Source organism: Peromyscus leucopus, chromosome 14, assembly GCF_004664715.2.
Source record: "Peromyscus leucopus breed LL Stock chromosome 14, UCI_PerLeu_2.1, whole genome shotgun sequence".
Lineage (NCBI taxonomy): Eukaryota > Metazoa > Chordata > Mammalia > Rodentia > Cricetidae > Peromyscus > Peromyscus leucopus.
In genome coordinates, this window is record NC_051075.1 from 39,336,250 (window position 1) to 39,346,164 (window position 9,915).

The following is a 9,915-nucleotide window of genomic DNA, read 5'->3' on the forward strand; positions in this document are numbered from 1 at the left end:
CTGAGTCCTCTTGTGCCGAATCACCTTACCTCCTGCCTTGTCACTCTGCTGCCTGTGAAGGTCGCAGAGGGCCCCACCATGCCCCAGAGTCTTTTTCAAATTCACAGCTCCCATAAGATGCTGTGGGAGGGTCTATATGGCAAATGTGTTGCTCTGATTGGTCAATAAATAAAACACTGACTGGCCAGTGGCTAGGCAGGAAGGATAGGCGGGACTAACAGAGAGGAGAAAAGAAAGAACAGGAAGGTGGAAGGAGTCACTGCCAGCCGCCACCATGACCAGCAGCATGTGAAGACGCCGGTAAGCCACGAGCCACATGGCAAGGTATAGATTTATGGAAATGGATTAATTTAAGCTATAAGAACAGTTAGCAAGAAGCCTGCCACGGCCATACAGTTGGTAAGCAATATAAGTCTCTGTGTTTACTTGGTTGGGTCTGAGTGGCTGTGGGACTGGCGGGTGACAGAGATTTGTCCTGACTGTGGGCCAGGCAGGAAAACTCTAGCTACAATAAGACTTCCTACAGAGTGAATGGGAACAGACTTCAGCATTAAAGTAAAAGTATACTATCCCAGTTGATCACAACCAGCAAAGATGTTAGTGGTCGATGCTCATACAAAGCAACCTTAACCAAACTCAGTGAGTCACAAAAATACCATCACCCCCACCCCCACCAACACAAACAACAGCAGCAGGGCACCAAAGGAGGAGGGAAACATGGGGGAAAGAGAGGAGTCATTTGGAAGAGGCGGGAGATAACAGGCTAGGGATGACCAAAATGCATTAAGTGTATGTATGAAATCATCAGAGAATAAAGATTTAAACGTAATAGTTGAAACCTAAAACAAAGTTATTAAGCTCCAGGCTGCATTTCTGGGTGTTCATCTACTTCATGATTCTTCTAACATAAGGTGCAGGGGGTCAGGGCTGTTTGTTGATTGACCCCAGAGCACTGGGGAGGACTGAAATGGAAGCTTTTTCCCTCTGCTCCCAATGACCCTTCACTAAACAGTTTGCCTGCTCCGCAGGCATGTTTCCTTTTATATAGTAAAGATTTCCTACTCCTCTTTGTGATACTAGTTACTCATCTCTCACCCAGGAAACAGGGTAAGGATTAATACAGTTACTCCCATTGCTGTGTGTTCATAATTATTTAGTCTCCTCCTTTGTGGGCTATAATCCCACATGGTCCAGTCTTCAGCCATAGATCCTGGCTCATAGAGTCTTGCTCTTTGTTCATGGCTCCTCCTGCCACACAAGGAAAATCCTGGTCTTGGCTTTCCCATGTAACTGAACATGGTCGTGTCTCCAAAAGAGGGAGCGGACTTTCAGAAAATGACATTAGACCTCTACCCATGAATAATACTTGACTTTTCAAAAGTAAACCTTGCTGGGGAAAATGAAGGAAAGCAGCTGATATCATTGGACAAATTATAGGGGAGACATTTCTGGTTCCTGGTCCCCTCTAAGCCTTGCATTCAGGGGCACCTGTCACAAAGCCTTTGAGCCTGGGATCCAGCACTACAGATCATGTTTCCATTCGGCTTCATGGGGACTCTCCATTTGCCTTTTGTCCCTTTAACAGATCTTGATTCTTTCTACACTGCTTTGGTCAGTGTATGGTGTTCAAATGGATCTCTATGATTTCTTTATTGTTATTTTCGATAGAATCATTTTATTGAGTGTATTATATGATTTTATATTAAATATAAAATGATTTATATTTTAAAATGTACAGGAATATTTCTGCTCAACCAATGTTCAATTGTTTGTGTGGGTCATTTTTTTTTTCTCAATGAACCATCTGTTGTTTTTTTTTTTTTCCACAGCGAAGTAAATGAGGCCATTCTAATTTTTAAGTTCAAGGCTCTTTGTTACTTGTTTACAAGGATCTTCATGTGTGGACATGACTACCATGCAAAATGTCCCCTCCTTTGTGTTTTCACACAATGCGCAGCAGACAGAGAGAGATCTTGTCCCGATGCCACGATCTGGAGAAATGGTGTGAATCAATGACTATGACAGGCTGTAGCGTTAGGATGATCACAGATGGCCCCAGAGTCCTGAGTGTCACTCTCTAGGTTTGCCTCCTGCAGCCATCCTTTTTAGGAAGGTAGGCTAGCACCCAGAACTCCAAAGGTTTAGAAATGTCCCACTGTTTGGCACTGCACCGTGGTCATTGCCACCTAACAACCTTCAATGGCAAAGTTGTTCCTATTACACGCAGCAGCAATTGGTCAGCTCAGAGATCTGTGCTGTCACAACGACACTCAGGGTAGGTCTCCCCACCTCAGTTAACCCAGTTAAGAAGCCCCCCCCCACAGGCCAACTGTGGTAGTTTGAATAGGAATGGCCCCCATAAGCTTGTATAGTTGAACACTTGATCATTAGGGAGGTGTACTACTTGGCAGAAATTAGGAAGTGTGGTCTTGTGGGAGTAGGTATGGCCTTGCTGGAGGAAGTACGTCACTTGCGGGTGGCTCTAGGGTTTCAAATGCTCAAGCCAGGTCCAGTGTTCCTTTCTTCCTGCTTTCTGAGGATCGGGATGTAGAACTCTCAGCTCTTTCTCCAGCATCATGTCTGCCTGCACGCCGCCACACTTCCCACCATGATGATAACGGGCTAAACCTCTGAAACTGCAAGCAGGCCCGAATTCAATGCTTTCTTTAAAGAGAGTTGTCGAAGTCATGGTGTTTCTTCACAGCCCTAGAACATTGATGAAGACACCAACCGAATCTAGACAATGCTTCATTGAGACTCTCTTCCTGGGTGGTTCTAGATTGTGTCAAGTTGACAACTAAAACTGACCACCGGAGACTAACCTCAACAGTGCTGTAACATTTAGGAACAAATACAGAAAATGCCTGAGTTTTGCTGTCAGGTGGCTGAGGGAAATGGGGGGTTTTGAAAGCCTCTACTGGCAGAATGTGGGTGGGTAGCTTTACTTCTGGGGCTCCGTGTTCCTCTGGTGACATACATATACAGTGGCTTCCGGTGTTGGGCTGGAGCAGGCATGGGGTTATGTAAGCTCTGCTTTTAAATGGTCAGCTATTGCCTGCCATTGTAGCCCAGCCTCTCGTGTGCGTCTCAGACTGTGGTGTCTGAGCCTAGTCTCTGAGGCTGACTCCAGGAGTGCACAACACATAGACTGATTTCCTATCACTGTTCTTTAGATATCTCTCATTCACTCACTTGCTACTTTCCCAGTGTGGAAAAATTTCTTGTCTGCCACTGGCCTCCATTCTTTACTCTTCTTTGATCTCATTTATGGAAATAAGCATCAGAATTGAGATGAATGCATGCTAGAAGCCTGCTTTTCATGTGTGTCTTAAATCAACCATTGGTATGAGGAAAGTTAATTCGGTTTTAAAGATTTTTATATTATTATTTAAATTATGGGTATATATGTGTGTCTGGGGCTGGGCTTTATGTAGAGATATCCCCAGAGTCCAGAAGAAGGCAATGGGTCCCATGGAACTAGAGTTCTCTGTCTCCTCTCATCCTCACCCCCAACTTAGCTAGCAAGCTAACTAAGTAGTTATGGTAGTTTAGATGAGGATGGTCCCCAAAAGTTCATGTCTGAATACTTGGTTGCCAAGTTGGCGGAACTGTTTGGGAAGGATTAAAATGTGCGATCTTGTTGGAGGAGGTGTGTCACTGGGTGTGGGCTTTGAGGTTTCAAAAGTCGGACACCATTCCCAGTGTGTATTCTGCCTCCTGCTTGAGGTTTAAGACGTGAGCTCTCAGCTGGTCTTGTTGCCATTGACTTCTCTCAACCATCGTGGATTCTAACCCTACGGAATTACAAGACGAAGGACATACTTTCTGAGTTCTGTGGTAGTGGTATTTTATCACAGCTATAGAGAAAGTAACTAAGACAGCGGTCAGTGAGACAAACAGACAAACATTTGAGGAGATGACAAAGCAACAGTCTAAAAGCCCGTCCTAATAACTCATCCTGGCCTGGCCTGCTGCCTGCCATGTGAAAAGGACAGTCGTCTTCTTCTCCTTGAGGAATCAGTCCCCTTGTTGACCAGCCCATCTGTGTCAACTTTCCTGTCACGCTGTTTTATCTCTGATCCTGTTAAAGTATCCAGGTCTTCCCAATCTTATTAGCTCTGTGGCCCTATTTGGGTGAGGTATAAAACCATTCTACAGCAATCACCAGGAAAAATTCATTAATAATTTGAAAACCAAGACTTCACCAGCAAATGCCCAACGTAGGTGAATTCGTAAGTGACGGTGTTGCCTGAAGTACAGAATATTGGCCGCCTGCGATGGGAAAAGCCTCCGGGGTGTAAGTGGCCCTTTCCCCTCCTTCCCTTCTTTCTCTTTTCTTTCCTCATCCTTGTCTTCATTTCAGATGAACAAGGGTTCTTGGGGCTTCTAAGAGTGAATGCAAGATCTGGGGACAGAAGGAGGAGCTCGGAGAGTCAAGTGTCCCTTCTGTTTAACAGAATGGACAGAGTTCAAAAACTGTCCAGAGAGCTAGAATAGAGGTTGTCAGCTGTGACCCATGGGATACTTGTATTCATTTCCCTGGGACATCTTTGTAAAATACACATTTCTAAGAGCTACACTAGACTACAACATCAAAATTGCTGGCAGTTCATCCCCAGGAGTCCAGATATTTAACCAGCCTCCCAAGTAATTTTGCTTTTTAGTGTGCTTGCTATATCTTCCTCCTCCTCATCATCATCCTCATCCTCCTCCTCATCATCATCAAATCATCCTCAGCAGCAGCAGCAGCAGCACATGAGGGTGTGTGCCTCTCCTTGGGTACACACCAGAATTAGTCAGTACCTGCATTTCTTCAGGGTTCTCAGGTGAGAGATGTTTACAGAGGCATTGGTGGAACACTGGTTTTCAGAATCATTGTGGCAACAGATGCTCTGAGTTTCCACAACGTGGACACATCGATCCAAACCACAGCTGTCCCAGAAGGGACTCCCTGCTGGGCCGGGACCACCAGTTAGAATTTCCTTGATAAGTATTTGGAATCATGTACCCAATAACAATTGGGCTTTGGGAAATTTTGTTTGGGATCGTGCATAACCTGGTATTCCTTAGAATAATTTGGGTATGAAAAGGAGAAACCCTGCTTTCTCCTAAGCACCTAAGCACCTCCCCAACCACGAATTCTTTTTATGCCTGTGACTTCTGTCCAATCTCTTGGCACAAAATGTAAGAGGGGGCACCAAAAATCTTCAGGAATAAAGAGACATCATACCTTGGTTAAAAATAAAAACTAGGGTTGACGAGATGCCTCAGTGGAGAGACAAGCTTTCACACATGGCTGACAACCTGAGTTTGATCCCCGTATCTTTAAGGTTACAGAAGAGAAACAATTCAATGAATTGTCATCTGATTTCTACAAATATGCCCTGGTCTATGCACACACACACACACACACACACACACACACACACACACACACACACATACACACACACACATACACACACACACAAGCACACACACACACACACACACACACACACACAGTTTTTTAGAAAATAGATTCGAAAATCCATAATGAACAAAAGATCAGCATTTTCAATAAAGGAGAAAACAGCTTTACCTTTTTTTTTTCTCCTTGCTCCAGACTTTAGAGCAATGGAGGACAAACCCATTACCAATTCTGTATTTAAGGTTTTGACATTTTATTCATAATAACTTTGGTTTTTACTCTTAGTTGTGTTATTAAATTATGTCTCTTGACTGTTGGATGATTTCACATGTTTCTTCAAGGTTTTACACCCCAAGCAGGTGTAACCTCATTCTTCTGAGCTTAGTCTAGCCCTGTTCTTCCCTCACAGTGTATGACACCCAGATTCCCAAAATCATGATCACAAGCTTGCCTATAACTTGTCTGAGGTTCATAGATGAAATCTTCATAGGCGTGTCCAGTTCACTTACTCAAACTCACTATTTTTTTGGTCTTTAAGACAGATAGAATGTCAATCAATTCAGATTCTGTTGAGAGACTGTGTTAATTCAGAATGTGCCTTCATCGTTTAGAGAGGGTGATCTTGGGCGGGCAGGTAGTCCTCTCTCAATCACTTGTCACTTATAAAATCAGAAAAGTAGCAGCAGTGCAGGAAGAATCAGTGTAATGTCTCATGAACAGCACTTCAGGGAGACTCAATGTGCCATCTCATGTAATGTGTACCCCCAACATCTGCTGTGTAGCAATAACTGTCTCCTCTGGTCAAGTAGGATGATGTTATCCTCCAGCCTTGCGGGATTTAGCTTTACAAGTCTTTAAGTCACTGATACCCTCAAACCAGTGTTTGTCACATCAGTTACATTCTCTTAGCTGTATCTTAAACTATACTCGGGGCTGCTGACACCCTAACATTCCTTGATTCTCCCCAAAGGTACGTCTCTGCAAAAAGGATGTGGGAAGCTTTATACACAGCAAATATTAATGACAATTATTTCGAAAATTTCTGCTATTGTTTCTCTCTCTCTCTCTCTCTCTCTCTCTCTCTCTCTGTGTGTGTGTGTGTGTGTGTGTGTGTGTGTGTGTGTGTGTGTGTGTGTGTGTGTGTGTGTGGTCCTGGGTGCAGGTAGACCTGTGTGCCCATGTGTATGGAGTCCAGAACACCCTTAGATATCATCCTCAGGAATACCGTCCACCTCCTTTGAGAGGGTTTCTCTCGTTGGCATGGAGCTCTTCAGTTAGCCCAGACTAGCTGGCTAGTGAGTCTCAGGGACCCTCCTGTCTCATCTCCCAGGGCTGGGATGACAATCTGTGACTGCACCCTCTTTTTTTACACATATTCTGGGGATCAAACCCAGGTCCACGTGTCTGTGAGGCAAGCGCTTTACCAGCTGAATCCTCTTTCCAGCCCAGGCTCTGCTGGTTTCTAAAGAGCTTTTCCTTCTCTTCTTTAAAAAAAAAAAAAGTTAGTCTGGAAATGTTCTAACAGAGAAAAGGAAAGACTTCAACACAGGGCCCCTCCTGCCTGCCTCTCAACCTCAATAGTTATCACCACTTCCTAAGTCCTTTCAACTCCCCTGCCACTCCGCCCACCCTCACATCTTTCCAGAATTTTAAATGAAACACCATATACCTTAGTATAGGAAAGCTTCTCAAACATAAACTTCTGGAAATAGTGGGGGTTTTTTTCCTAATGAAGATATAATCCCAGAGGTAAGTAAGCATGGTAGCTATGACTTTACTATTCTAACATGGTGTTGACCTGGGTGCACATACACAGAACAGAAGGAGTATTTTCCTCAAGACCCAGCAAGTGAGAAGTCTCAAAAGGGACTGGAACCAAGTCAGAGGTGATACGAATCAGGCGCCAAGGGCACTAAAAGGTGTTACGTGGATGTGTGTGTCTGTAATACTGAACCACCTCAAAGGAAACAAGAGCATCTCATTTTAATGACGATCTCACTTGCCACTATAATCCATAGTATCTGTCATATGCCCAGGGCACACAGGTTAGAGCTGAAGAATTCTGCATTGGAAGCAATTCAAGGCTGGAGCAACCATTCTTGCATATGAAGACAAACAGACACAGTCACTTCCAGACAAAGTGACCCTGTGGGGTGTGGGTGGCTGTGGCACTCTGGTCTCTTCAGTCGTATTCACCTTTCAAAAGCCCCAACTCTGTGCCTTCTGGAGCCTGCGGAGCACAGTTTAGTTTTGTTTTAACCATGTCTGTGGCTTATTAAAACCTCTCTGCCATCTATCCCATCTATCACTGAGTCATGGCAGGTGGTTCACGATTAACACATACAGAGCTTGACACAGGAAAGTTCTCTGCTCTGCCCCGTCAGCTTTTGAGAGACGAGAGTGAAAATCTTGATGGTAGAAAGTCTTTCACTGGAAGCAAAACTGAAGCTGCATTTCAACATCGGCTGTGTTGGAGCAGGAAACACAGGTACAAGTAACTGGAATAGTGAGTTGTAACCTCGGCACAGGTAATACAAGGTCTGTAGGAGGAGAATAGATTCTGAAGACATCAAGGAAGATCAGTGATGGAGAGGTAACCCATTTCTGCGTACATGGTAGGAAGAGTTAATATTGATAAGCTGGCCGTTCTTATGCCAGAAATGGTGGCTGACACCTTTAAACACACCGTGCAGAAGGACCACAGGTTCAGGGCCAACCTCAGGTACATAGTGAGGCTGTCTAAAGAAAACCAAGGGCCGGGAGGCATGTAGCTCAGAGACAGACAGCTTGCTTGCCTAAGCCATGCCAGAGCCTGGGTGTGATCTTCAACATCAGGGATGGGGGCAATTCTTTTCAGCTACAGATGTTCCTTGATTTGTACTGGGATTATATCCCAATAAACACATTGTAAATTAAAGCTATCATGAACTGAAAAGCATTTAATAATTTAATACACTTGAACTACCAAACACCACAGCTTAGCAACGCAGTCCATACATGGTGGAGTATGGGTTGTTTGCCCTGATGATTGTGTGGCTGGCTGGCAGCTGTGGCTGCTGCCTTCGAGGTTCATGAACAAGCACTATGCTCCTATCCCTAGCCTAGGAGAGAACAAGAATCAAGGTGTATTGTGTTGCTGAACGTGTATCACATTTGCATCATTGTAAAGCTAAAAATAACCACAACTTGGGGACCATAAGACTTACAGATTTAATGCAGTCCTAGCCAAAAATCGCGCTAAGCTAGTTGGCAGACATTGACAGCTTTAAATAGTCCTTATAGAAAAACAAAAGTTCCAGGAAAAATAATAACAGTAATAATAATAATAATAATAATAATAATAATAATAATAATAATAAAACCTGACATTCAAAGACATACTGTAAAGCTGCTGTGACCAAGGCAACTGACAAGAGACTAGACAGCTAGACCAAAGGAGAGGGGAGAGAACTCAGAAATCGACCCACATAGCTGCAGCCTGCTGATCTCCATGAGCAAAGGCAGTCCCAACGAAAGGGAAACACAGACTATTTTTAACACTCGGGATACTGGACAACGGGATACTCCCAAACCAAATAACACCGAAGAACCTACCAAGAGACCAAGAAGGAAATTCAGAATGGACACCAGACCAGAATGTAAAATGCTAAGCAAAACTTCCAGAAGCTAATTGAAATGCCCATCTCAGCAGCACAGACATTGGGCCAACGTTGGAATGATAGGGATATTAGCACGGCCCCTGGGCAAGGATGGCATGTAAATATGTGCAATATTTTACATTTTTTACACTCATGCACATGATCCTCACACATGTTCACTACTACCCAATGAGTAGCCCATGAAAGAATGATACTTTGTGCTCATTAAAAAATTAAAGTTGTTCTGCATATCTCAAAAGAGACTGTTAAAAGAAGAAGAAGACCTCCATAGGCTGGGAGAGAATAAGAGAAGGGTTGTCCAATAACTGGCTTTATTGATGTCCCTGCATCTTGGCCTTTGTGGGTCCAGCTGCCTGGAATGTTCTAGACTGATCCATACCCTTGTTCCTCCAGCACATGCTTCATTTCACAGCTTTACTCAGTGTCTCTTCTGAATGCAGCACATATTAAATTTGTATCTTAATGCTTCCCCTTTGCCCCCCTCCTCCTTTTGATCTGTAGCTTGCATTATTCTCGAAAGCACTGTTTTGCTCATTGAACAAGGAGCTGACTAAATAGTTGTTGAATGAATATCAACGCCTCCAGGAGCAAAATCCCTCATGCTGTTTCTATAGAAACACCTATACCACCTTTTAAAATAATTCACTCTTTCATGGCTTTGACAGACATGGAAGCATTCTAATGGAGATGAGTCTGAATACATGCTGCACAGGTCTGGTATGGGAAGAATGGCGGACACGGTCTCTCGTGCTCTTGAATGACTTCTGGGGATCAATATGGTGGAAATTGTAATAACATAGGTAATATTTCTATTTCTTGTTAAATTTAGCACATTTTGTCTTCATC

At 43.8% G+C, this 9,915-nt stretch overlaps 1 pseudogene; it reads left to right on the forward strand.

Annotated features, from left to right (window-relative positions):
* Positions 1–9,093: 9,093 nt before the first annotated feature.
* On the forward strand, positions 9,094–9,194 carry LOC114684784 (annotated as a pseudogene).
* The last annotated feature ends 721 nt before the right edge of the window (positions 9,195–9,915 follow it).